At 44.3% G+C, this 14,146-nt stretch overlaps 1 protein-coding gene across 1 annotated transcript in view; it reads left to right on the top strand.

Moving 5' to 3' along the window:
- Positions 1-9,718: 9,718 nt before the first annotated feature.
- The window catches only part of FRRS1 (ferric chelate reductase 1), a 730,440-nt gene continuing 726,012 nt past the window's right edge, over positions 9,719-14,146 (top strand). The window contains exon 1 of the mRNA XM_069641539.1: positions 9,719-9,848. The gene's annotated coding sequence lies outside the window, so the exon portion shown is untranslated. The remainder of the gene's footprint in view (positions 9,849-14,146) is intronic.

Genomic DNA, 14,146 nt, shown 5'->3' with positions numbered 1-14,146 from the left:
GGTTTATAAAATGCAATAAAATACGTTTTTTTAAAATAAAAATATATGTTTCTAGCTAGGTTTTCAGGGCAGTCTGCTAAATGCAGGGGGCATCAGTGATTTTCTTTGGTGCCAAGCGAAGTGAGCTGGCAGCCAAAGCAGACAACCTGCAATCGGAACAGACACCCACAGCTGTAGAGAGAAAGGTTATGTGGGATGTTTTAACACACTCTGCTCTGCCCTGTGGCATCACTGTGTGCTGGTGGCACCAGAATCAGCAAAATGACCACAAAAACCCCATGCATGCCAAAACCTATGAAAATTGCGCTTTGAAACCGGAAAAGATGGCTGCCAAATCTACTTTGCCTGTTGTCAGTAGTGGAAGGAGACTCACTGCTGCAACCTGTCACTGGGATGCCTACCAAGGAAAAATGGAACACTGCAGGAAAGGCAGTGCTTTATTGCAAGAACCCCAGAAATTGCTCTTAAATCCCTTTTTCTTGGTTGCTGAAAATACAGAATACCGGACCAAAACACCACAAAACATCCAATATCTTTGCTGGGTGTTACCCGCCACTTCATTTAAGGAATCAATATGAACACACAATGTCAGGAAAAGTGGAATCTATCATCAAAATATCCACAGTAAAAAGTGTGCTTGCCTGTGAAAATCTGTCAAAATATGGGCACAGTACCAGCGGCCGCATGTATGACAGCTGTCATTAATTGCATCAGAAGCTTAAACTTGTGCAATTGAAATCAAATGTTTGGAATTAAGTGACCTGTCATTAAGAGGAACATAGGTTGTAACTATTTAATCTCCATGATTTAGAGACTGGAATCAGAGTTCTAGCTGCTTGATTAAAAATTGCAAATTTTATTTTAAATTAAGAAAAATGTTATAAATTGACAGTGAATTTAGCTGAACTCAGAGTCACCAACCAGTTCCCCCCAGCTTTCCCCAACAAAAGGCATCTCTCCTGCTTCCACAAAGGCTAGGAACTTACACCTTTATGTTGATTAAATCAGGGGAGGAGATTTTGGGCTGCTCCTGGGAGAGACAATGGACCTTCCTTGGCTGAAAGGATATGCAGATTGTAAAGTGTCAACAGTGGCCTCTGCCAGAGGAAGAGGGCGGAGATTGCTCTTGAGCTGCAAGATGGAGATGGAGGCGGAGACAGACATTTTTGTTGATTCACAAAGCACATTTTTGAAAAGGACTGATAAAAGACTGTACAAATTTGTAAAAATTGTAGAATTACAGTATTGTTAATGTAATTTTTTGTGTGCACATTTTAAAAGGTGCCAGAACTCTATGCAATGTTCTGAGAAGGCGCAGTGAAAATTCAGGTTTTGTAGCAATTGTATTTATGTCAGAAGCATGAAACTTCATACGATTATGCCCAGATATCATGTGCACATATGTACAAAATTTGACAATTTAGATATTGTGTCCCGGAAAAAAAGGGTGAAACTTTGTCAAATCCAGACCCAAGATCTCACAGCAACGATGTTTGGAAGAGGGTGTGCTCCACAAAATATGTGATATGTGTATGTTATTGGTATAAAGATTGTACACATCTAAAGATGTGTTATACCAAAAAGAGATTTTATGTGCAAAAGGCAAAGGGGAGGTTTACCCGGTCTCATAAACCACATCATCATGATGACACACTGTTTTCCCCTCCAATCAAGGGAGAGAGCAGACTCTAGCCAATAGACTACCTAGGTGGTGTGCCTAGGATAATTCAGCATACCCACCCCTTTATCAAACACATAAATAGAGACAGCTGAGGAACTAGAAAAGACTGATCCACCCACCATCTCGAATTTGGTGAAGCACTCTGAAGGAGATCCATTCATACTCCTTGTTCCAGACTATAGAAACTTTGCAAGCAGAAAGGCTCAGAGCATAGCTGAAGCACTTTCAGCTGGGCCTAACTTCCAGAACCCATCCCTCAACTTAAAGGGGAAAACAAAGAAGAAGCCAGGCTGTGCTGTAACTGCTTGCCTGCCAAAGAATCATCTTCATAAACAAGGGCAGATTAAACCCTGTCTCGTGCCGTGCTGTGCTGTTGTAGTGGGTGAGGTAAGGAAGGAGAGACTATAAGTTATTTTATGAGTACCTTTATTGGTTAATATAATATGTAAGGTACAATATGGATATAAGTATGCTGAAACATATGGGGCCCCATCGACTGCAGCTCCAACGTTTCTCTTGTCGTTTGAAACCACCACAGTGTTCTCCATTACGTAGACACACAGTCAGTGTTCTGAGCACCGAACACTCACAGCTGATGGATCCATGAGTTACGCTCGTGGCGGTGCTTCATGGCGGTAAGAAAGGAAATATGCAATACTACAGCTGTGCAGACCAGAGAGCCATTGCAGATCCAGTCCAGTCGTGCTGTGCAGCGTAGACCAGAGCAGCTTGCTGTCCAGTCCTGCCGTGCGGTATCCAGGGCACCTTTCTGATCACTGAACCAGACCATCCGGTGTGCCCAGAAGTCTGTCCCAGAAAGTATCCCAGACCAGAACCAGAATCCCTGACGGTTCCATTCAAAACATTAGTGAGTATCCATAGTATAGGATTGTCACTAGCCTATGTACTGTCCATAGTCATCCCTATCCAAATCAAATCTATCTTATATCCAGAACTGCATTGCTAGAAATCCTTTTTGTCTTGCTGAACTCTCTCTTTTATCCTATAGTCCTTCTGTAATAATATTGTTAAAATCATCTTTGCGCTGATATATTGCATCTGAAGAAGGCAAGCATCTCAGTTGGCAGTTGCCTTGATCAAGTGGCTGAGCATCCGTGTAGTTTTTTTCTTCATAGTCCATCCCTAGTGTAAAGAAACCTTGTTTGTATTTTAAAAGCGCATCCTTGTTTTACGATTTTGCCCCTTTCTGAAAAAAACAACCTCCACAAAAACGTCCATAACTTCTTCATACTTTATGCTAGAAACGAAATGTAAGTGTCTACTTGTGGCTAACATCCTAGGCTTTCTAAAGTTTTCCTGCAATCGCGCTTACCACGTGCGGTAAAATTTACAGCTAATTTTATAAATAACGTGTAAAACAGCTTTTCATTGCACCTGACCTCAAAATTAAGTTTTCAACTTGCTTATTGCTCTCAAATCATTGCTAATGTTTGTCTGAAACCATACAAAGTGGCTCCCATTAGAATTTCAACAATTCCATTGATTTAAGCCCATTTTAGTGTTTTACCCAATTCATTCAAAGCCAACTTTAAAACAGTGTTGACACTTTTGCAATCATTCCTGTTTCTCTCTGGTGTTTGCTGGGGGAAAATGGGGATTGATATATTTGCTTGAGTTCTGCATTCCTGAAACCTGCTTTCTCTCCTTCTATTTCTTCATATTGCATATTGGGGTGATTGAAGAGTGTACAGGGGAAATAGTAATCACATTGCCATTTGCTTGAACATACCCAAACGTATTATTTCTGTGCTGCATTGTTTTTTGCCCGTCATTACTCCTCGTGATTAAACAGATTGTTTAGTGTGACATCACCCCATTGGTGATCATTGTATACCCATTACAATAGTGTGATATATATTGTGCAATAATACATAAATAAATATTTTAACTTTGCAAACCAGCCTGCTTCCTGCTTCCTGGTTCAGTGGGACCGGGGGCGGGGGGGAATTCCAAGAGAGAGGCGTGATATAAGTGGTACATCATTCAGAAATAAAAGAACATAGACACAAATAAATGTAGGTTTCAGTTGTGCATTCCACGCTAGGCATTGACTTAGGTGAAGTGCCGGATTGAAATCACTTACAGTTAGGAGAACAAATCAGCAGGCACATCAAAGGAAAAATTAAGTTCTCCAGCATTAACCATGGCACAAAGGGCACAAGTGCCAAACAAAGACGGACAAAGGAAAGACACACAGATAAGGTTGAGGGAAAATTCAATTGTCAGCAAGAGAGAAAATGTTGAGCATTTAAAAACCTATACTTTGTCGCATAGCAATGATAAACATGCAGGTCTTAGAGACAAGACCACGCAGACCATTTTACAACACACTCTTCCCCAGGCAATCAGACTTTAAGGTTTTCGTCAACCAAGGGGAAGAGGGTCAGATGGACGACAGAAAAACATGCCATAACAACAGCAACTAACAAACCATACCAAGACTGTTGCGTAACAGGAACAGAGAACTCTCAGTAAAAAGAAAGACAGCGCGGCAGATCCCTGCTTGACACAATGTCCAAGGGCAATACCACGGGGCAAATATTTTCTTCCCAAGAGATTAGAACCACAGAGAAAGCCATCCAGAACAAAAAGAGGCGATTAAAAGGCGAAACCGCAAGAAAGAATATCCTGTTTTCCACACAGCAATCTGAACGGAATGCAACAAAATATTAGGAGGTGGTCAGTTACCGGGAGCGGAGGACACACAGCTCATCCAGACCAGCCACACGTACTTCTACATTGACATGTGGAAGGCGGCATGAGAGTTTTGGGCTGCAGCGATGGTGATCAAATTGGTCGACCAAAGCATAGCGGAAAGTAGCCACAGTACCCGCAACAAGTGAGCAAACACGTTTCAAAGTTTTCCTGATCAAATAGGGGAACAAAAAAAATCAAAGAAAAAGGCCAGCCAGGTGAGGGAGGGCAAATAAGAGGAGAACCCGAAAAGAGTGGCTTCCAGTCCATTCAGCAATCCAAACGGAGTGCAGCAAAATACGGTCAAGTGGCATAGCGAGTAGAGCGCTCGCTTTGACATATGTGCAGAGCCTGCTGACGCACGTTCGAATCCCGGCGGGGCCAAACTCAGCCTTTCATCCTTCCGAGGTCGATAAATGAGCACCACACACCGTGGGTAATAATAAGCAGCGCTCAGATACCTGAGGGTTCGTAGCGCTATATAAATGCTAAATTATTATTATTATTATTATTTCTGTGTACGCAAAATAAAGAAAAGAGCCCTGAATATGGGGTTTAGAACACTGCACAGTGTGTTTGTTGCCGCAATGTAGGTAGAACCCGTAAACGAGGGTCCCAGTTCCACAAAGCACACCATAAGGAGTGCAACAAAAGCAGGCCTGGTGCACAGAGTTAGGCAGGTACAACTGCACAGAGGCACCCAACGAAGCAACAACAATCCGGCAAAGAAGCACGGAAACCAGCAGGACACCTGGCAGCTGGAAGACGATAACGAGCCAAGCAAAGAAGGAGAGACAGCGCCAAACTCCAAGGTGAAGGTAAGCAAGAAAGCACCCAGGGGGAGGCAAAAAGAAGGCACAGAATGTGCGAAATGCCATCAGCACCAGCCAGCCGGTGGCTGCAAAGCCCTACACAGGCAGACAAAAGTCCGGGCTAGTCCCTGGAAAGTTATGAGAGCTGAACAAGCAGCATGAAAATATAGTCAGCATTGGTAATCCGAGAGGGGCACCAAAAATAGCAGCTGCATACAAGATAACCTGGGTGAGGGCTAATAGCTAGCAAAGGGCACACTAAGGTGCCGTGTTTTGACGACCAGCGCCAACAGGCCGGGGGCTGTCAATAGAAAGCCCCCATGGAAATATAAGGGTAATCCAAGCAGAAGAAGGAATAAAAGAATAGGGACCAGTACCGAGCCAGGCAAGAACGAACCCCAACTCACCACCTCATGGTGATAAGAAACAACGCCCAGACATCGGGACGGTTCCCGCAGGAGTGCAAGATGAAGGGATAAGTAGGGGTTTAAGTGGCCAGTATATCAGCTCTGTGTGTTTGGGTTCCCATGTTGCTGCATGATGTGTGCGATATGGAGATCACAGTTTCCAGGTTCAGATCTCGGCATGGACAACACTGTTTTTGTCTGCCCAAGGAAAATAAAGGAGCACGCATTTCACCGCAATACAGCATGAGAGCAGAAGAAGTGAGCAAAATGCACCAGGTACAGGGGGGCCGGTGGAATAGCGCAGCGCCAACACAGTCGCCCGGAAAACACACAACGATGGGGCACAACACAAGGACGCCCCTCCGAACCCACAGTTGTTTACCAACACATGCGTATTTAGACACATAACAAAAAAGGTAAGTAAACAATTAAGGAGTTAGCAGCAATGACCAAAAAGGGAATAAAGAGTAAAAGAAGGCACACAGAGGCGGTGCATGCCAGAAAAACGGCAGCTAGAAACTTAAGGGAGCAGGGCCCAACAGACGTCCGACTGACACTGGCAAGGATCGACAGAGAACTTCAAGAAAACCTAGACAAAACAGAAAGGAGACAAATCACAGACAATAACAAGTTGTTAGGCAGAATCATCTGCAGTACCCTTTGGAAGCACCACACACAATTAAGACTACAAGTGACATTACAAATTCACCTTTGGTACAAGCCTGTACTACACAGTAAAGTGGTAGCGATGGCTGAGCAGCCAGACTTATCTCAAGAGTAAAGTGAGCAGTACCAATAGTTACACAAAGGCCAGCATTTACTATGGTTCAAACAAACACTGACTCAAGGTTTCTGAGTAAAAGAATATACATTTATTTACACATCAGTTATAAAACATTTCACTATTATCAAGCAGTTGAAAAATCACAATCTTAATACACTACACCGCACCCAATAGATTCTGGACAAGTTAAGCTCAACATGAAGTGTGAGCAAAATGGCACTCCAGTAATTAAAAAAGGAGGGAAAGACAAAGTTAGACAAAAGTTGAGCAGCACCAACAAGTAAGTAAGCAGCACCAACAAGTAAGTAAGCAGGGCAATCTAGAAAAAGTAACTACAGTGAGGAAATCAAATCAAGTGGCCAGGGCCAAAGCCAAAGGATCAAAGTCTTTGCAGAGGATCACACAGTTCAGAGTAGTTTGCGGTTAAGTCTTTGCCAAGACTTCAGAACGAAGTTGGTCAGACAAAAAGTTACTTTAAAGAATAGAGAAGGACAAGCCCTCGGATTGGCAAAAGATTTCAAACACTTTTACTGCGGTCGGACGAAACGAACGACCGGATTTGAACAGTACCTTAAATGAAGAAGAAGGCTGTAGCTGAGGCGGATGTTCCTGGCAGGTCCTGCAGGCGCATGGTTCCTGAAGCGACTGTCAGACTGACACGAAGTAGGAAGACTTGAGGGTCCTGCACTGCCCACGGAAGAAACCAGCAGCAGAGCAAAGCAACTAATAAAAGGTGCCCTCCTTAAAACCCAAGGAGGGTCCGTTCCTCCTGGCTATCCGGTTCACTGTAGCTCTGTACAGCAAATTTGACCAGAGGAGGGAGGCCTGGCTTGCAGTTTGGCAAACTGGTTGTTCCCACCAGATCAAGGGGAGAAGATTCCTTGCAGATCTTCCCTGTCGTCGAAGTTTGGAGATTCGGACCCGCAGCAGGGCTTCACCGGGAGGTTCAGTCGTGGTAGAGGTCCTCTTCTTTCAGCTTCTCTTCGGTTCTTTCGATCCAGTGGCGACTCTGCCGTCTCAGTCTCAGAGACCTGCTTTTTATGCAGTTTTCCCCCATTCACCCAGCCTGGCTGTCAATCACACAGCAGGGTGGCTGTCCCGCCAGGAGTCACCACAGCCAATCATACCAGAGTGCGAAATGGGTCTCCAAGGAGACCCTGTGCAAGGAGTCTTAAACCCCTCCCTCACATCCTGTCCCCCTCAGACATTCAGGCGCCTAAGGAGGGCTTCTGTGCAGTAGCCCGCCAAAGGTCGGCGAACAAAGGAACCAAACCTGGTTTGGCGCGCAGAGTTAAACACGAGAAAGACATTTACAAAAAGAAATGACGAATAAACCCAGCCGGATCCGTATAAAATGAAATATGGTCCAGCGGGTTTAAGTTCGAGGCTACCAAGATAGCCTAAAACAATACCAAGGCTATTTAAAACAACTGCGGGAGGAAAAATAGGGTCGTTACCACTGCCACCAGCCAAATCTTAATGAAAAGGGAACGAAACAATGTCCCATGAGAAACAGACAAAAAGGGATAACTATTAACCCTTTCCAGAACTCTATGAAAGATAGTTTGTACTGAGTCTGTGATTTTATAAAGACTAATAAAGTCAATGGCAACTTTACATGTTCTGGGAGACAGTAGTCAGTCCCAGGAATTGGAGTTTAAAGTAGGAAGTCTAAAAAAGACAACCCTCTGTCACTGCACTGAAGGTGCTGTGTAACACACAGTAAAAAGATGATGCCTATGGAGTAGGTGAAGCTCCATAGTCTATGAACACTAACACACACAGCAAAACACATGTAAGAGTGGGAAAAAAGTCTCACATTCTTACCAGGTGAAAAAAATAAATCCTAGAAATCCAGCAAAGGGAAATTAGCCATTCTGGAGAATTCTCCCTAACACAAGTCAGTTTTAAAATATATAGAATTTTAGTAAAACAGGGCAGCATAGCCCACAAGACGCCGTTAAATACCGGAGGTAGCACTTTTAATAAATAAGTAAGGCAACAACAGGCCTACGCCAGACGGCCGAGGCCATAGGGCTGCAAGTAGCACAAAACCTGAAAACGGGTTCTAAAAAATAAAAAGGGGACTCGCTGAGAAAGCAGTGGCAAACACCATTCAACGCAATATAGCAGGCCATCGCCGGACGGCTGGGGCCAAAAAGGGGCTGCAAGTAGCACAAAAACAGTAGGGAACTCCACTCGACACAATATAACAAGTGGCTAACAACAGTAATACTAGAAACTAAGTTAGTACATGAGGGCTTGCAAAAAGTATATGTACAAACACTAACATAATACAGTAAGTGAATTTATAAAAAAAAAGTACAGGGCCAGCCCACATTGAATACAGTATAAAGTCAAGCTAGGGCAGCAGACCCCAAAGCACTGCGCACGCAGAATGGGTGCAGTGGGAAGGGCCAGGGAAGTCATAGGCCCAACAAAACGGCCCAGAAGGCCATATTGGGGGGGGATCATATGAAAGTACTCCAGCAAATGTATGAAATAGAAGGTTGCCCAGAACCGGTTAAACCAAAAACGGTTAGAGCAGCAGCCACCAGGGCACATGGGAAGACAAGGGATAGCCTATTTTTAATGCGCCCGTCAGTTCTCGGGTACCTGGTGCGCGTTATAAATATTAAACATAAACAGGAGTTTTAATTAAAAGCAGACAGCAAAGCAAGGGTAAATAATAGTCCAACACATAAGGGTAAGACGTACCAAGCTATAGTCATAGCAAAGAGCTGGAACAATAACAGGGGAATAACTACAGCATTGGAACGCAACCCTGCACGAGCAAGACCAGGTAATGACAAAACCCCCACAAGGGGAAGTACAGGTCACAGAGAAGGGGCGAGCCCCACCTGGAATTGGCAAAAATGTGACCATTGGTAGAAATGCCTGCCCAAAAGTGTACATTATGTATGATAAGGTTATTATTATTATGACTATTTATTTTGTGTAATATTACATAATGTACAATAAAAACCCACAGCCTTTTTAGTGCCAACACGATGTGTCAGTAATCATTGGGGAAACAAAATATGGGTAACTTTCGCCATTTTGGCTCCACGGGTTATAGCTGTAACGACGATTACTTTAAGTAATCTGATACTTCCTTGGTGAGAACCGAATGAAACCGACACGTGGGAATACGGGGCCAGTCTGCCAACCCACTCTGCCCTTTTTGCGTAGTTGTACGGCACCCCCTCTCTTCACCTGATCACGTGGATGGCGCAAATGTGACCTTTAACTCATGACTGACGCTGTGAAGAGAGTCGTGTTTATCTAGCCACACATTTTCCTTGAATGATAAAGGGGAGTTTTCCTTCGGTGGCGTCTGTGGAGGCTGATTGCTGGGCCCGCCTATCTGCTTGATCCTGATACAACTTGGAAGGGGCAGGAGTCGGGAGGAGGAAGTCTGTGCATGGTGCCCGAGCTCACCAAGCAAGGTAAGCGTGCTTAGCTCAGAGTCTCAGCCCGTTTGGGAAAGTTAGCAGCAAGTGAGCGAGCTGCGAGCGAGTTAAACAGCACGCGCTTCACTCACCGAGTAACATCACCATCTGACCGGTGTTATTAGGCGAATCCTCGGTAAAGGTTAGCGGTGCACCGATCTTAAATCTGCAGACGACAATGCTCGCGGGGGTGGGTCGGTGAGGGGACGGATTACTTTTCTCAAAGTCGTAGACGCCCCAAAGCAATTTTACTACGATTAAACAGTGGTTTGCAATTTAGCGATGCCTAAACGTCAGTGTTTTTTGCATTGTGAAATCTACGAGTCCTGCTGGTTGGTGAACGCGTTTTACCAGTTCAAGCAGATACACCACCCATCTTCAATTCATAAAGTGAAATTGCAGTTTCAACGCGTTAGGTTTCTGCAGAGACACCAGCATGTTTCTTTGTTTTTGGAAGAAGGAGGGCAGTTAAGGTGCTCGTTATACGCAGAGCTCGAATTGCTGAGTCGTCCAACCTGAAGTAATTGAAGGCAGTTACAAACGGATAACCTAACGTTGCTCGTATTATTGCTCTTGGGCGGCTTGTGGCTCTTCAGGTTGCAGGTCTCTGCAGTAGCCACCGACGCCCCTGCCCCCACGCTCTCCTGACGGTATTTTGTTAAAATTATGGATTTTAGGATTGCGAATTTTGATATAATACATTTAATGCTACTACCCCTTAATAAACGTTCTCCCAGTCCAGTGAGGAATACAGATACATTAAATTAACCAAAAAGCATGAGCTAGCAGCTGGAAGCCAGACTAAAGATTGAGGAGGAGTCATCCGGAATGTTAAAGTCCATCACTCCAGTCTAGAATACGTTTTAAGTGGGAAGAGGATACGCATTACGTAACAAGATCTGTGATACATTTTTGAAAATCAAAATGTGACTCTCTGGGGTCGATTTTTTTGCTTTTTGGGGAGATGTCTGTGTAAGTCAGAATGGGTTTCTTGCACTTGTTTTTGGTCTGCTGTAGTTATTTTGTTGACGTTTTGCAGTCTTATTATTCTGGGTTTATCCTGATATTTTATGAATTTAGGGGAATACTTTATGGAAATTATAGACACACATGTTTGGAAAAATGTTGACTAAGAATTGTTCTAGTATGCCTTTACATCCTAGTCTAATACTTTTTATTTAAAAGAAAACGTGTATGCCTTGTTGCCATTACCTAATGTCTTTCCTTTGCAACGGGTTGCGCCTCTGGTCTAACCCCATTGTCTGAGGTAGGTGAGCCAATTAATGAATTTCTCAGGTGGTGCCGCTGCCCAGAAATTATTGCAGTGACATTGAAAGGGTATTGACCTCGTTAGAGATGGGGGTGCGTATGGCTTGTGGGCGAGGAAGGGTGAATTGCAGTACATTGACCATGCCGTTTTCAAATATTCCCGAATTCTGCTACCTGCAGGTTTCCATTTTGGGGGTTTATTTGCCTAACTTTGTGGATAACCCCAAAACTCGTTGCTGGCTTTTTCATATTTTTAACTTTCGTTTTATGTTCAGAGTCTCTTCCACCAAGTGCACTTGCCACTGCAACTGTGTTGATGTGCTGTTCCAGTAATAGCCCAAATGGGTTACTTAATCATAGGCCCCATTTTGCTCCCATGGTGTACGCCCATTGCAGCTGTTTTTGTTTTGCCTACTCGAGGTGTCAGAGCTCTCAGGTTTACAGTGGCTATGTATGAGAAGGCCATCCAATCCTTTATTTATTTGTATTTGAATTCTAGGACTTATAGATTTCTCTAATTTTCAAATGGAAAAGAAAAAAACAAATCCCAGAATTCCAAGCAAAAACAGGACTGGATGACCTTCTCACACATGGAGCGGGTCTGTAGTAGTCCAAGGTGGTAGCTGTTGGGGTACTAGTGAAGTTTTAAAATCTTACCTCCTGCCATTTGGTTTTCTTGCCTTTCTTTGTATGTTGTGCATCAGGAGGAACAACCACGTTGACCGTTTTGCTAATGTAAGCTCCCCGAGACCACAGAAGCATCTTCCGTTTTGGTTTAAGCCTGTCTAAATTGACTTAAGTCCTCCAGACATTCCCACTCCATGGTCTGAGAGGGATTGCCTATATGTTCACTGGATTGGATGGCTGCCAAAACTTGAACGCTGCAGGCCTGTGGGTTGGTGGCCTGCCTTAGCTAGCCCCTGAGTGAATGTGGTTATCACTGGCAGATCCTGTCTATTCCTAAGATCTGCTTTGGGACTCTCCCGAAGACAGCTGCTGAGATCCTGGTGTGGCCATCCTGAAGGCCCCCTTCATCCTTGACCTCTAATTTCCTGCTCTCGGTGCTGGTGGAATCCCATGGTGAGGCCGTCCTTGCTGGAATGTCTGGCCCTCCTGGAAGGTCCCCTGTTCGCCCTTTTCCCATGAATGCTTCTGGTATAGTGTTCTAGTCGTAGTGTCCGAAGGTGGGAGCCCATCCCTGCTGTGTTTGGTATGTAATCGATGGCAGCTGGCCACTCTGCCTCAGTCGAACAACTTGGGTCACCTCCAGCCGTTGCCTCTATCGTGGAATTGGTTTGACCCTTTTTCTCTCCTGAGGTGACCTGTGTGCCTTGCTGGCTGTTCTTTGCCTCATCGTTCCAGGTGTCTTCTTCCTTGGGATTGCCTTGTCTGGGTCGTGGCTTTGTCATGCCAACCAGAGACCGCCACCATCACTATCTAGACTTCAACCTGACACCGAAAAAATGCACTTGCAACTTTCGTTCCTGGGCTGTTTCTGGGCTGTTTCTTCAGCTGCCAGCACAAAGAGTACTCATCCCCAGTCTGTGGTTTGTTGTCTACTCTGGGTCTCCTGACTATAGGGTGCATAGGTGTTTTTCTGTTCTCCACCCAAACGTGTCTGCAAAATATTGCACACTTGTGAACCTGGGCTCGCCCTAGCGCTCCCTTGCCTCTTGGAAGTGGAACCTTGTGCTGGATTCAGTAGGGGTTCATCTGACTCCCCAGTTGACTGGCTGTCCCTCCCGCTGCACCTGTGGGTGAGAAGTCGAACATAGCTTGTTTTTCCGCATAACTATGCTGGCTATTGGGGTTGTCCTGTTCTCCATGGGGTAACCTTTTTGGAGATTTTATAAAATTCTAGCAAGTGACTCGAATAGGTACTTACGTGGACTACATTTTTCCTGGTCTCCTTGGGGTTTTTAGGACTAACTAGATGGACACCCTGCTATGTGACTCTGGCTAGGTTTTTCTACATCCCCCACCAGAGGGTTGTCGAAAAATCCCCCTACCAGCAAATATTAACAGATGCTCCTCGATTCAGGTGAACAAAAAGATATATTTTCTTTGAACGTGCTTGTGAAAATGGAGAAAAAAACATGTGATGGGGACACAATTATCAGCGGGAGAGTGCTTTTGATGTGCCAACAAAGCGGCCTATTGGATGAAAGAGTTGTCGATTGTTGGGTGTGAGTGGTAGGTGCATTGGCAGAGCTATGTGTCTGACTCATTTCTAGGAGGCAATAGGTGCTGCAATTCATACTTTTAATTTTTTTCAATTCACTAAACCATTCATTGCCGGATCCTATAGTTTGTCCAGAAAGGTATGCCCATGAGGAATAGGAAGTGTGATTGGATTTGCATCTTTGAGGTTAGTTGACTGGTTTGCCAGGCACTTCTGTGTTTAGGGTACACCTTTCTGTTTTTCCTTATCCACCACTTAAGTTACGGATCTTTTATACCCTTTAGAGTTTGTTGAAAGTTTCTGAATTAATTTTGGATTTTCATACTGAATGTATTATTTCTGTTCTTACCTGTCTTGTTTGTATTTGTTGTTCGTTCTGTAAGCGCCCGTAAGCCTTTGGGTACCTTGGTGCACTATATCAACTAAATAAACATAAACAATGGCTTCTGGTATGTTGTATTGTAGTGTCTTTTTTCCCAAGGCCAATCGTTTCACACTGATCAAAGCTGGTCAGTGGGCCTTTGTAATTTATGGCACCTTCAGCAATGTCCTTGAAATCAAAGGGTGGATATTCATCCTTAGCGGTAACTGTAACAGTGGAGGGGTTACAGTGAGGGTTGGTTAACGGGTGAGTGAGAGCCTTTTGATGAGCAATAATTTTAGCTTGCAAGGTGTTATCCAGCATGGCAGATTGGATGTTACACCAGTTTGCATCTTTACAGAGAGTGGGAGGCGGAGAGGCAGTGTTTTCCAGCTCTCTAAAGATGGCACAAATGTCTTTGGTCCCTGATTTAGCATTCGCTATCCTAGTATTAAATGAGGCAGCTTTGGCCTTGATGATTAT

Source organism: Ambystoma mexicanum, chromosome 1q, assembly GCF_040938575.1.
Source record: "Ambystoma mexicanum isolate Mex_15411 chromosome 1q, UKY_AmexF1_1, whole genome shotgun sequence".
Taxonomy (NCBI): Eukaryota; Metazoa; Chordata; class Amphibia; order Caudata; family Ambystomatidae; genus Ambystoma; species Ambystoma mexicanum.
This window is presented reverse-complemented; position numbering and strand designations above follow the sequence as displayed.